General features: G+C 37.1%; 1 protein-coding gene across 4 annotated transcripts in view; it reads left to right on the forward strand.

Moving 5' to 3' along the window:
* POLA1 (DNA polymerase alpha 1, catalytic subunit) overlaps window positions 1–14,842 on the forward strand; it is a 297,808-nt gene that overhangs the window by 76,740 nt on the left and 206,226 nt on the right. The window lies entirely within an intron of this gene.

Below are 14,842 nucleotides of genomic sequence, written 5' to 3' on the forward strand. Positions count from 1 at the left end.
ATTGCTCTTTGCCTGAAGTGGGATTCCTTAGTACCTCATACAGTAAAAGATGGTGAACCTTTCAGTGCTTTTTTTCAGGGCAAAAACAGCAGGGTCATCGAGTCATAACTCTTGTAATCTGGGATGCAAGTTATGTAACCATGTCAGGATTTTCTTGAGGGTTTCTGTCCAGAAGATGGAAGACAAAGAGTGTTGGTTGTTTTCTAAACAGTGAACTCTAGAAATTTATAGATGAATGAACTATACAATACAATTCTAGAAAAAACTGCTAAGCAATTTTTCAGCATTTTATGGCAGTCACCAAGGATCATTATTGGCTCACCCAGAACAGGTACTGTTGGTATTTTTTTTGTTTTAGTCTTAATATTAGGCTTAAATTAGCACATGAAAGTGCTAGTTTTAAAAGTTAAAAGCAGTTGAATATCAACAGTTTCATATGATTCATCCTAATGGTTTTTATTATTTTTTTCTGGTTATCAAATTAATACATGTTCATTGTAGCACACTTAGAAAAATAGAGGAAAATAAAATTTACAATCTAACAATCTATTTTATGCACTTCCATCTTTCCATGTATATACATATGCACACGTATAAATCTGTTCACCAGAATATTTTCAAAAAACTTACTGTGGATTATAGTTCATTTTTAGAGAATATCTGGCTGTTTAAATTGAACCTATCATAAACATTTCTCTGTAATTAGTAATTTATAAACTAAATTTTTATGATTTCAGGAGATAGATGTCACGTAATTTATTTATCAATACCCCTATTTTAGGACTTTTCGTGTTGTTTTCAGTGTTTTACAATTATAAATAAATAGTGCTGCAATAAACATCTTCTACATGAATCCTGGTCCACATCTGATTATTTCATTAAAATGAGTTATCAAAAGAGGTATTTTCAGGTTAAAAGATGTGAATTCTAAAAACATATTTCTAAATTTCTTACTATAAAGGATATACTAATTTCTTTTTTTAATCTTTTATTGTTACTTTTTTATTTAACTTTAATTTTAAGTTCATGAGTACATGTGCAGGTTTGTTATACAGGTAAACTTGTGTCATGGGGGTTTGTTGTATACATTATTTTGTCATCCAGGGATTAAGCCTAATACTTATTAGTTATTTTTCCTGATCCTCTCCATCCTCCAAGCCTCCACCCTCCGAGAGGCCCCAGTGTGTGTTGTTCCCCTCTGTGTGTTCATGTGTTCTCATCATTTAGCTACCACTTATAAGTGAGAACACACGGTATTTGGTTTTCTGTTACTCTGTTAGTTTGCTAGGGATAATGGCCTCCAGCTCCATCCATGTTCCTGCAATGGACATGATCTCATTCTTTTTTATGGCTGTAAATTAGTTCAACCATTGTGGAAGACAGTGTGGTGCTTCCTCAAAGACCTAAAAACAGAACTACTATTTGACCCAGCAGTCCCGTTACTGGATATATACCAAAAGGAATATAAATTGTGATATTATAAAGACATGCATGTGTCTGTTCATTGCAGCACTATTCACAATAGCAAAGACATAGAATCAACCTAAATGCCCATCAGTGGTAGACTGGATAAAGAAAATGGGGGTACGTACATGATAGATATACTCATTTCTGCTTTTACTAGCAGTGTGTGAAAGAACCTCCCTGATGAAACATCGCCACAGTTAGCTGTTACTTCTAAGACCAAGAGAAAAAACAGGATTGACCAATTTTGTTTTTCCACCTTTGATAAGTTTATTAAACAAAGATATATAATTTGGTTTTATCAAAGGACCTGACGAAGTTTTTCATGATATCTTTCTTGTCCAATCAAACAATGTGAACTGAATGCAGATAGAATCAGGGATCTCTTGTTTGCAGTACAACTATACTCTGGAAAGGTTTTATTAGTGGGTTATTGTCAACTGGGAGGGACACCTCTTGTGGTGAGGCTTAGTGACCCTGTCCTGAACAATGTTATTTACAGTGATTTTGATGAAAACAGAACATGAGCTTAACAGGTTTCCAGGTATGCCACAAAGTGAGAAGGATGGCTATAAGTTCTTCTGTACCATACTGTGGGCTCCCTGAGCAAGGGAGCTGGAGTGCTGAGAGCATTCCTTCTGGAGTCAAACTGCTACCTATTAGCTGTGTGGCTTTGGGCAGAGTTACCTAACCTTTCTGTGTCTTAGTTTCCTCATCTATAATAAAACAGGAATCAACAGAATATTTACCTCATGACGTTTGTTGGGAAGATTAAATAAGTTATTAAATGTGAAGCACTGAGAATAGTTTCTGGTCCTTAGTAAGTGATCAATAAAGATGAGCTGCTATTGTTAATCTTTCTCTCAGATGGTAGATAACACTTCTTAAATAAATGAATGCCTGAGTCAACGTCATAAATGCTTTGTATGCTGGTGGGATGGGTCCATATTGCAAATGAAATGTGATGTGTAAGTTTTGCATTTATGTTTTATAATATTAGAACCGTCATGTAAAGATAGGGCTGAGAGTTATACTGTGTAGCTCCAGAAGGTAGAGATACGGTTTATTGATAGGAATTAGTGATAAGATACTTTCTACCAATTAGCTCTACTCAATAGTGGAGTTGCCCTTTCAGGTAGTGGGAGAATTCAGGTACAAGCTTCCAGACCATTACAAGTACATAATTGAAAAGAGAGGGCTTCTTTGGCTAGAGGTGAGACTAGATGACCTCTAAAGTCCCTTCCAACTCTAGGCTGATTCTGTGATTTTGAGTGGCATATGTAGGATTATCACATATCATGCAGTAAGGCCCCACGAGTACATCTTTGGAAGGGTTGATGCTGCTAATCCTTGCCCACTCTGCCCTCTCTGCTTCAGTTTCTTTCACCTGTTGTGTGTCAGCCTGACAGTGGCCCATTCCTCAGCTTGATTCGGTTTTACAGCCCAGCTTAGCGTCCTAGGCTGCTCCCTCCTCAGCAGCAATGCCTAGAGGATGAGTATTTGAACCAAGGGCACATTTTTCATAAGCATACAAGAAAATAGAAGATTGTTGCCTGCAAAGTGTATCTCAGAATTGTATTTTAAAAAAACAAGCAACAGTTTTGACCATGCCAGATGTACTCTTGTCGCTTTATTCGGGGCCAAGGGTGGACTTTACCTTTTTTGCTCAGCAGCTCTGGGCACTGGGTTTCTCTGCTTGTCTGGTTTCTTGCCTAAGTTCAGCATCAATATTCTAATTCCCTGGGAAGGAGCAGTTGAGCCCACACTGTTGTATATACTATGCGGGCTTGTATACCTTTGGCTGAGATTATTTTTCTGTCATGAACTCTGATTCCTTGCCTTATGCTATTTAAAGGTAGCTTCAAAATAAAGTTAGAAAGCTGAATTGGGAGCCCAACCAATTGCTTTTTCTTTTCAGGGTTCTTTGCTGAATAATTTCTGACACATCAATTGTGTAATTGTTTTGTGCTGCTCTCCCCATTTATAATATTTGGAGCATTGGCTTTTTGCCACACTTGTCAAGGGTTTATGGGAGTTAGTGACACGTAGTATACAAGGTTCTTTGAGATTCTTTCATGAAACTTGATATTATCTTGAAAGCAAAAGGTTTAACTGTTCATTTGTTAGATGACTAGTGGGATTTTAAACAGATATAATCACACCATGTCTTTTTTTTAAATGTGATGTTACGTACATATGAACTTTTACTGCTCAAATTTTAAATTACGTGTTTTTTTTTTCTTTTTTGTGTTTATAAAATCCATTATTAGCAAATACCTCAGGAAAACTTTAGAGTGAAAGTCCTGAAAAAATTTTCCACTCCATGTTTTTTAATTTTGTGGTTTGTCCTTAGTTTTGCCATCTGGCAATGAATGGTTGAAGTGATAAACTCCTGGCACCACCGCATTTTGCTGTTGATACTAGTGTGTGTCTATAGCTTGTGGTACAGAAGCACTAAGTGAGGTCCATGCTGTACAGTGAGAAGCCGAAGAGTTGCTGCTCTGTGTGCCAGGTGGGTTAATATGTTTTAGAGAAAGCATCTGTGGAATTTTACAGTGGATGTTCTTTTGTAGCCGTATTAATTTTACTCCTTTTGAGTAGTATCATTTTACCAGCCAGAATCTAGAGCACGCAAATGCATTATCAGAGTGATTTGAAACAGTGGTGTACACACGAGCACTGTGGGGATGGTTCTGATGCTTTCAAGGCCTAGAGTCTCACTGCATATATTCTGAGCCAGAGTGTTAATCCTACTGCCTTAAGAAGCCTTTGCTTCTCCTTTTAATCTTTAGAGTTTATGAAACCAACAGCTTTGTAGTCTTCAATAGGAGGATTGTACATAGAGCTTCAAAGATTCTTGGAACATAGAAACCATAAAGAGGAACGTGTCTGTGTTTACTCTTGTGTTGTGTTATATGCACAATGTAGAACTTTTTAAAATTGAAACAACAGAGGTAGAAGATGTTTTAAAAGATTACTAAACATTAGATTTTTAGACTCATCTCATTTAGGCTGAAAGGAACCTTCTAGTCCAGCCCCCTCATTTTACAGATGAAAAAATATAAGTCCATAAGGTCCCACTGAGCCTGAATCAGGGTTGATGTAAAACCTAGAGGTCTTCCTTCCCAAGCCAGATCTGGTTGGATCTCACCGCTCTTGTAACTGCTATAGAACACCACTGTAGCATTTAGAAAGTACTGAATCATTATGTAAGAAAATGACTCTCTCAGTAAAACAGTGTAGTTGTTGAGTCCATAGTCCAAGCAGGTTTTATCATTTGTATTAAGTAACTTCAGCTGTTCCATAGTCTTCAGAAAGTCTGAGCTGACTATATTTATTTTATCCACCTTTTACCCAGTTAACAGAATGCTTACTCTCTTATTGCCACTTAAAAGTCATCTGGAAGACTCATGCTGATAATGTAATGCATGGTGAAGGAAGGGGGTAAAGTAGGAAAACATGATTATTGCATGAACGGTCTTTTTAAAGGCTCTTTTCTCCTCTTTTTCCCAGTTTAGTTGGGTAGATCTGATTTATATAGCATTTTCCCCCCTTTTCCTAAATTGGGTAAGAGCTGGAAGGCTATTCAGGAAAAGCTATAAGCTATAGCAAAGCGTGTGAAAAGACAGTAGTTTGTGTCTTTCTCAACCTTGTTATAGATCTGTGGATAGTTTGGAGTTTACAAAACTGTACTTAAATATTTTCTTTAATATAGGTTAGGGACAGATTTCTATTTGCTATTGATGACTGTCAAAACAACTTCCCTAGAATGATTGTCACAGAGCATGGGGCCTCATTTTCTGATGGAGAAACTGCTTTGGTTTATTCTCACTGTTTTTACATGATTATTTCTTATTTTCTCAAGTGCTTATGACATTTAAAAAATCTGTGGTTGAGAATTGTGGCAGCCAGTATTATGAGAAAGAGAAACTAGGTGCCTGTAAACTATTTAAATACAAACAAATGATAGCAAAACTTAGGAAAAACATGAGTTTGAAATTGTTGATGAACGTGATCTAGGCCTAAGACAAGCTGAAACTATATTTCTCATTCATTCTTTCTTAACCAGAATTGCTTTACCTTCAAACTCAAGCAAATCTTTTGTTTAATCCTTGAGAATTGATACTTCAGAGGATTTCTTTATTTCAGTTATTGATGGACATTATTCTTAGGATTCAGTACTGGGTCAAGATGTGTGTTTTTTCAGCAATGTTTGACTGAATCCCAAGCTTTCTCAAGGCATATTTAAAAACCAGTACTGGTAATAGGCAGACTTACATACAGTTTTATCAGTTTATCTCTGCTTTTTTGAGGGAGAGGGAGTTTCAGCTAAGTTGGGTTTGTGCTCGTGAAATACAATACAAAAAGATTTGACCAAATAACTTTCTAATCATCCTTGCTGTATGTATATTTTGGTAAAATCCTGCTCACAGGGAAAATGTCTTGTTAATTTTTGGTTACACTAAAGGCATTCTGAGCAACTAACTTTGGTGTGTAGGGCTAAAATTACTTGAAATGCTGAGATTGTATTGTTTTGGGAAGAACTTCAGTAGCATTCTATTTGTGTTATATGTTCTTGTTAAGGCAATGGAAAAGATATTAGGTGAATATATTTTTCCAAATAATGAACTTTTTTGTCTTTGTGTTTTTATTTTAAAAAGCTTATTGTATTGTCTTGTATTAAAAAACACATAATGGAAAATTTAGCATCTTAACCATTTTTAAGCGTGTAGGTGCACACAACACAGGTGCACTACGCAATTCACTGCCAGTTACAGTAGAGTAAGAAGTAGATATTTGCCTTTGGGGATCTTGGGAAGAAGACTGCTATCTATCTCTAATCCTCATGGAATCCTTAAGTGGTAGGTGCCAAGGGCTAAGGTGAGGGGGGGAGAGGTGGAGGGAGTTGTTTAATGGGTACAGAGTTGAGCTCCTTTCTCTATAAAGCATTTAAGCTTTTTTGTTGCCATTAATTGCTTCTATGGGCTAAAGAAACTGAAAGTGTGGGCAGGTAATCACTTGGCTACTAATATAAAGAGGAAGTGAAACAAAGGACTGGCTTAATGGTTCAGGGTGGAAAGTATACACAGTTAAAAGTAATGTTATATGATCTTGTAAATAGTTGTGCATATATCCGATGTCAATAAGAATTAGTAATACCAAGTTAAAAGAAAAGCATTATTTTAATATTTGTATACCTTTTGGAAATGGAAGATGGGATTATTTAAAGAGCAAAAAACTAAAGATGTTCTAGTTGGTAAGTGACTTTATTTGATGTGATTTGTTATTCGGATTTACCTGTGATTAGAGTGGTCATATATTCTTAATAGTTTCTTCCTTTTTGTGAGACAAGGTAAGAGCAGCTTGGCATCTAAGTTTTGGATAATGTGTTGCTACTTGATTTTTTTTTCCCCCAAGATGGAGTCTTGCTCTGGAGTGCAGTGGCACGATCTCGGCTCACTGCACCCTCCACCTCCCAGGTTCAAGCGATTCTCCTGCCTCAGCCTCCTGAGTAGCTGGGACTACAGGCGCCCGCCACCCCACCTGGCTAATTTTTGTATTTTTAGTAGAGACGGGGTTTCACCATGTTGGCCAGGCTGGTCTTGAACTCCTCACCTCAAGTGATCTGCCCGCCTTGGTCTCCCAAAGTGATGGGATTACAGGCGTGAGCTGCTTGCTTTTGAGAGGCATCCTAAACATGTTGGATGGCCTACCCTTATTTTCTGAACTAAAATGTGTTAAAATTAATTTGGTTTTGAGAACTTTTGAAAAATCATCTGACTTTAGTCTAGCTAATTTGGGTTTTTTTCCCTATGCTCTGGGCACTATCCTAAGTATTTTACATACATTACTTTATCCTCATAGAAACCCTGTGATATTATTTTTCCTTTTTTACAGAAGAGGAAAGCAGCTATAGAGAGGTTAAATTGCTCACTTAAGGTCATAGATGTTAACGATGGAATTAGGATTTGAACCCAGGTGGTTGGCTGTGGGTTGACATTTATCATTTTAACTGCTTTGTGATGTTACTCCATACTGAGCATGTAAATGTTCTTGGCACTCAGCACATTGTAGGATTTAAACAAATAACATTTATATCTGTTGAGCTTCTTAGAATGACTGGAGATGAAGTAGTCTGCTATAAAAATAAGATAGGAAGCCATTGTACTGGACACTACTGATTTAGCTAATTGATTGCAATCCAGGAACTGATTAGACATTTCTTTCTTTTTTTTTTTTTTGAGATGGAGTCTCCCTCTATCACCCAGGCTGGAGTGCAGTGGCGCCATCTCGGCTCACTGCAACCTCCGCCTCCCGGGTTCAAGCAATTCTCCTGCCTCAGCTTCCTGAGTATTTAGGATTACAGGTGCCCACCATCACACCCAGCTAATTTTTATATTTTTAGTAGAGACGGGGTTTCACCACCTTGACCAGGCTGGTCTTGAGCTCCTGACCTTGTGATCCACCTGCCTTAGCCTCCTAAAGTGCTGGGATTACAGGTGTGGGCCACCGCGCCCGGCCTAGACATTGATTTCTAACCTTGAGGTCCATGTGTGAGTTCCAAGAGAAACTAAAGAATGACCTCAGACAATCATTTAGCAAATGATATTGTTTTGTTCATGTAGTATGGCTTTTGTCCTCTGCTTTTATACTTGTACAATAATAGAATTTAAGAACTGGTCCTGACTTGGTCTAGGTAGTCAAATTCAACCTCTGCATTTTACCATTTGAGGAAACAGGTAAAAGAACCTTCTTAAGGTCACTAAAAAAGGAAGTGCCAGAGCCAGGATTTAATGCATAATAGCTCACACTGACCTAGTTTTACCATGAGCCAGGCAGTGTTCTAGAGGCTTTATATATGTTAACTCATTAACTCCTCAGAACAAACCTATGAAACAGATACTGCTATATACCCACGTTATAGTTGAGAAAACTGAGGTTATGTAACATACACAAAGTCACACAACTAGTAATGAGTAGAGCCAGGATGCAAATCCAGTCATTTTGGCTCCGATTTGTCTCCAAACCCTCCTAATGGTTGTAACATATATAATTGCCATCTTTTTTTAAGAGCAAAAATGGTTGAATATCAGCCATTTCTTATAGTTCAATCTGACATAGCTTGAGCTCTTTCTATGGCATTTCACTACCTTACCACAATGCGTATTTGTGGTTATTATTATATCCCACTTGATCTTGGTATATGATCCTTTTAATGTGCTGTTGAATTTGGTTTGTTAGTATTTTATTGAGGATTTTTATATCTATGTTCATCAGGAGTTCGGCCTGTAGTTTTCTTTTTCTTTTCATATCTTTGATTAGCTTTGGTATCAGGGTAATGCTGGCCTTGTAAAATGAGGTTGGAAGGGTTCCTTCCTCTTCACTTTTTTGGAAGAATTTGAAAAAGATTGCTGTTCTTTAAATGTCTGGTAGAATTCACCAGTGAAGCCAATGCATGTTGGTCCAGTATCCTGTTGAATAGAAGTGGTGAGATCAAAAATACTTATCTTGTTTCTGGTATTAGGTGGAAAGCATTTAGCCTTTCGGCATTAAGTATGTTGTCAGCTGAAGATTTTTATTGTATGTCCTTTTTCAAGTTGAGGAAATACCTTTTTGTTCTACTTTCTTGAGGGTTTTTTAAAACCAGTAATGAGTGTTGGATTTTTTCAAATGCCTTTTCTATGTCTATTGAAGTGATCATGAGATTTTTTTTGTTTTGTTCTGTTTTATTTTTTAGTTTGTTAATATGGTGATTTATAATGATTGCTTTTCAGGTGTTAAGTCAACCTTGCATTTCTGGGATAAAACCCACTTGGTCATGGTCTATGAATACTTTATTTTTGGATTTTTATTTACTAAAACGTTTAGAATTTTTACATGTATGTTTATGAGGAATATTGGTCTGAAATTTTCTTTTCTTGTAATATCTTTGTCAGTCTTGGTCAGACTGGGGTAATGCTGCCCTCACAATGTGTTGAGAAATATTCCTTCCTCTTCCATTTTCTGGGAGAGTTTGTGTAGAACTGGTATTATTTCATCTTTAAATGTTTGGAGTAATTCACCACAGAAACTATCTGGGCCTGGACTTTTATTTGTTTAAAAATTTTTAACTACAAATTCAATTTCTTTGACAGACAGTCAAGTTGTCTGTTTCTTCTTGAGTGAGCTTTAGTATAATAGTTTGTGTCTTTCAAGAAATTTGTCCGATTTATTGGCACGAAGTTTTTAAATAACATTCCCTTTTTATCCTTTTAATATCTAGAATTGGTAATGGTGTCATCTCTTATTGCTGATGTTGGTAATTTGTGTCTTTTCTTTTTTTCCAGCAATGGTAGTCACCCTGAACTCTGTCTTCTGGCTCTTCAAGCCAGAAGAAATGGGCATCTTGCCTGGTGCCTTTCCTTTTTACCAATTGTAGACATCCCTCCATTTTTGGCAAGTTTTTCGTTGTGCTCCAGTGCCTTCAGGTAGTGGCTTTTTACGTAGTCCAGAGGTTATCACTGTTTTCGGTAAGAGGCTATTTTTGCCCAGTGCTGAAGATGGCGTCTCTGGGTTTTGGTTTTGTAACATTCTAGCAAAGCCAGACATGCTTTGCTGCAGTGAAAGTGTGGAACTGGATAATTGAGCAGCACTGTTTATTCATTGTTGCCTTTATTGGATCTCATATGGAATAACCCCACTGGATATTAGAGTAAATTACAGAGTTAGGAAAAGGTGAAAAAGAGAAATGTTGGGTTAGCTCTTTTCAAAATATTTTCAGTGGGAGAAATTGTTGTCACTTTAAAAAGTGAGCTTTTTAAAAAACGAACATTTTGAGTACTGAATATGTTAAGCTTCTGAATGATTTTGAGTGCTTTTGCTTGTCATGGGGAAGTTTTTCAAGAGAAAATGACCTTTTAGGCCTAAAAACAAAGCATTTCTAATTGCTTAATGTGTATTGTATCAAGTAAATTATCATTAGGTCATATTAATGCTATGGTACTTAAATATTTTATTTGTAGTGGAATCGATTTTCTGATCATTTTATACTGAGCATTTATGCCAATTTTAGTATATATTGTAATTCAAATTAAACAGTGCTAGAAGTCATCTTAGGTCTCTGGATCTCAGCCTGGTATTTACTGAGTAGCTGTCAGGAGCCATGCACTGTTCTAGGCACAGGAGGTTCAGTGGTGAATGAGGAGCTTATATTCTTAGAAGCTCAGAAATCCAACCCTGTTAGCACACTGTAGATGGTCAGACTCACATGTACTTGCCCTAATGCCAATTTGTTCATCTGAAATGAGAACTACAGCTGTTAATTAGACTGGTGAGGTCGAACTGAGAGATTAGTGCATTTTCTCTTTATAGACAACCCACATGGGAAGCCAAATTACAATCACAAGGTTGCTTGGTGAGAATGGAATCAAAACAAAGGGACTTGGATAGATAATCCATGATTAGGACACACCTGCCACAGAGACTATTTGGGTTTTCCCTAAGTAGTGCTGAGCAGTAAAGCTTGCCAGTGTCTGGGTCTTCAGACTTATTTTTATGCTGACCATTTTCCTTTGTTCACACCATCTTTTTCAAACCAAGCTGCAATACAGTTCACTAAATGACAAGCACATTCCAGGCCTGCTTCCTAAGATTAAACTTAGATCACCTTTGGAAACATGTAGAGGCTTCCAAATTCTGAGCTTAGGTACGCACCTGTAGAGAGTCTCTTGGTTGATTTCAACAGAGTGCTACCTTAGCCATTGTGCAAGTGCGTTTTTACCCTCAGAGGGTATCATTTTTTTCCCCCTTACATCCATGGTGTGGAGGAAGTGTTTGAGTCCCTTATAGTGGTCCCCATGTACTGCCAATAATACCGTTTTATTCTGTTCAAGTGGTAATGGAAGATTTGACTTCTGTTTTTTTATATGATTTACTGATGCCAAACCCTTATTAAATCAGTCCCCACTTCTACCATGTTTCCACAGGAGAGGCTAATCTGTCTTAATAAGGTAAAATGAATTTATTTGAAAATGCAGTAAATGTAATAAATAGCTAAACTTAAACCTAGAAAGTCCTGGAACCCAAGCATACATGTTTGATTTTTGTTGTTGTTGTTTAATGAGGGGATATACTAGAATTCTCTTTAAAAGATCCAGGGAACATGCCTTTAGGGATGAATCACATGCCTTGAGGTCTAATAGAGACCCAAACATTGGAATTGTGAGCCATTTTCACGTACTAGATTCTTATATTGTTCCTTCAATTATTGTCTGTACACCAGTGGCCCACAATCCAGGTTAAAGTACTACTCAGTTTGCTGTTAAAAAAAGTAAACGAAGTTAAGACCCAGTGATAGCCATGGTTGTCATATTTTCAGTACAAATAAAGTGGTATCACTGTCCATATATCCACCAAAACCTATGGTCAGCCAGCAAAGCCTTGGCAGGTACCTGTTTGCAGGTTCCTTGGAGGCAAGAACCATAACAACAATAACAATAGTGAAAGCACATAGTGATATATGTGTGTAGTGCTTTGTAGTTTTTTCACAGAGCCCTGTCACCTGAATTATCTAAATTTCACAAGTGCAATATATAATGTGTAGGTATGCTGGTAACCATTTCTGCTTTCTAATCAACCATAACCTTACCTACACTCTTTTGTACTATAAATTTTTGGCCTGAGAAATAGGAAAATCTATTTTCCCCATTCAGACTGCCAAAATACCTTCTTTTATGGACAAATTTAATTGTTTCGTGAAATTTTAGGCTATGCTTCTAAGGATTCTTAACACCAAGTTTAAAGTCTTTTCTTGATTTATTTTTTTTTAGGCTAATAAAAATACCAGGCCATTCTCAACCATTTTTTAGTCTCCACACCATTCTTAAAATATATCCCAATTAATAACAGTTTTCCTTACATTACTTGTGCAGATATCAGTGTTCTGATTTTGCACCGTCCAGTATGGTAGCCACTAGCCACAGGTGGCTATTTAAATAAATTATTTAAAGTTAAATAAAAATTCAGTTTCTAAGTCACACTAGCCACATTTCAAGTGCTCAATAGCCATTATGTGGCTAGTGACTACAGTGAGTACAGATATAGAACATTTCCATCATTGCAGGCAGTACTATTGGAAAGCGTTGTTCTAGAAATCTAATTCCTGCTTAGTTTTGGGGGGGAAGATAGTCAAACAATTCTACCATTTATCATTTTATCTGCAAGATTTATATTTCTTTTTTTTTTTTTTTTTTTTTGAGATGGAGTCTCACTGTGTCACCTAAGCTGGCGCAGTCTCAGCTCACTGCAGCCTCCACCTCCAGGGTTCAAGTGATTCTCCTGCCTCAGCTTCCTGAGTAGCTGGGATTACAGGTGCAAGCCACCATGCCCGGCTAATTTTTGTATTTTTAGTAGAAACGGGATTTCACCATGTTGGCCAGTCTGGTCTCGAACTCCTAACCTCGTGATTCGCCCACCTTAGCCTCCCAAAGTGCTGGGATTACAGGCGTGAGCCACTGTGCCTGGCCAAGATTTATATTTCTAAATAGATCTACTGAGCCTGCCTAGATGATGTAAAATACTATTTTACATATACTTTTTAAAAATATACATAAAACTTGGAGGCTGAGGCGGGCCGATCACCTGAGGTCAGAAGTTCAAGACCAGCCTGGCCAACATGGTGAAACTTTGTCTCTACTAAAATACAAAAAATGAGCCAGGTGTGGTGGCGTGCACCTGTAGTCCCAGCCACTCAGGAGGCTGAGGCAGGAGAATCGCTTGAATCCAGGAGGCAGAGGCTGCAGTGAGCCGAGATTGCGCCACCGCACTCTAGCCTGGGCAACAGAACAAAACTCTGTCTCAAAAAAATAAATAAAAATAAAACATTATATAAACCTTTTATTTTCTTAGCGCCTCCTAAGTTATAGGTCTCACAGGTAAGCAGCAATGGGAATTGAAGTAGACACTAATGTAATAATAAAAACGTCCCAGCTTCTTTACCCTTCAGTGGATATTTGCTGAAGTGCAACAGAAAAGATAGGTGCAGGTACACTGTTCTGCACTAAACAGAAAACACGTAGCCATCATATAAGGAGAAGCGACCGACTGACAGTAATCTTAAGATGATTCACATAATTAAGATTTCATGATGCAAAAATTCAGGTCAGTCATACTCTCAGATAAAATATTAGTTAGGGGATTTAGCTTGAAAAGGCACTTGGCAGTTGGAGAATCTCTCAAATGTATAGCTGATATTAAAAATGTGTTATCACTTGTTAGGTTCTTAAGTGTTACAAATTAATTCAGTACGATAATAAATTTGCTTTTTCTCTTTCTGCTTATATATTCACATTGTACAGAATGAAAGGAAAAATCCAGACTAACATCCAAAGACTGTATTTTTGCCATGAGTGATTCAGGGAACTTGAGGTTTTAAGGATGTAGTATCCTATAATATATTCAGTTTAACGGGGACAGAACATCCAGAGAAACCCCTTTGATCCTTGCCTGTGTAAGAATGGTCTCATGAGTGGCTGAATATAATGGAGAGGCATATTTATTGGGGGTGACCAGCACTATTCCATGGTGAAGGACAGAATTGGAGCTTTGTAGGACAGAGGTATATCTGGATACATACTAAATTCTAGATAGATGAAGAAAATTGTGTGAATTTCAAAAAAGTGATTGCCTTTTACAAAAAACAAGAGCAAAGTACCACAAATACTGGCAGTTACATTAGTGTGATTCTGTATGATTGAATGTATGTTTAATCCCTTTTTCACTTTTAAAAGTCATTACTTTCTTGCAAAGTTAAACAATGTTAAAGGGCAACTGTTTTTTTAAAAAATATATTTAATTGACAAAGATTATATATGAAAGGTGTACAATGTGATGATGTGATATGCATATACATTGTGCAATGATTACCACAACCAAATTAACACATCCATCACTATGCATGCTGTACCATACATACCCAGAACTTGTTCATCTTATAACTGAAAGTTCATCCCCTTTGGCCAACGTCTTCTCATTTCTTCCACTCCCCAGACCCTGATAACCACTCTTCTAGTCTCTGCTTCTTTGAGTTCAATGTTTTTAGATTCCACATATAAGTTACATCATACAGCATTTGTTTTTCTGTGGCTGGTTTATTTCACTTAGCATAATGTCCTCCAGGTTCATCCATGTTGTTGCAAATGGCAGGATTTCCTTTTTTATGGCCAAATAATATATTCCATTTTGTATGTGTGTATACAACCCACATTTTGTTCAACCGTTTATCCCTCAGCGGACACTTAGGTTGTTTCCATATCTTGGCCATTGTGAATAATGCTGCAGTGAACATGGGCATACAGATAAACCTCTTCAAGATAACTGATTTCATTTCCTTTGGATGTAA

Source organism: Gorilla gorilla, chromosome X, assembly GCF_029281585.2.
Source record: "Gorilla gorilla gorilla isolate KB3781 chromosome X, NHGRI_mGorGor1-v2.1_pri, whole genome shotgun sequence".
In the NCBI taxonomy this organism is placed as follows: Eukaryota; Metazoa; Chordata; class Mammalia; order Primates; family Hominidae; genus Gorilla; species Gorilla gorilla.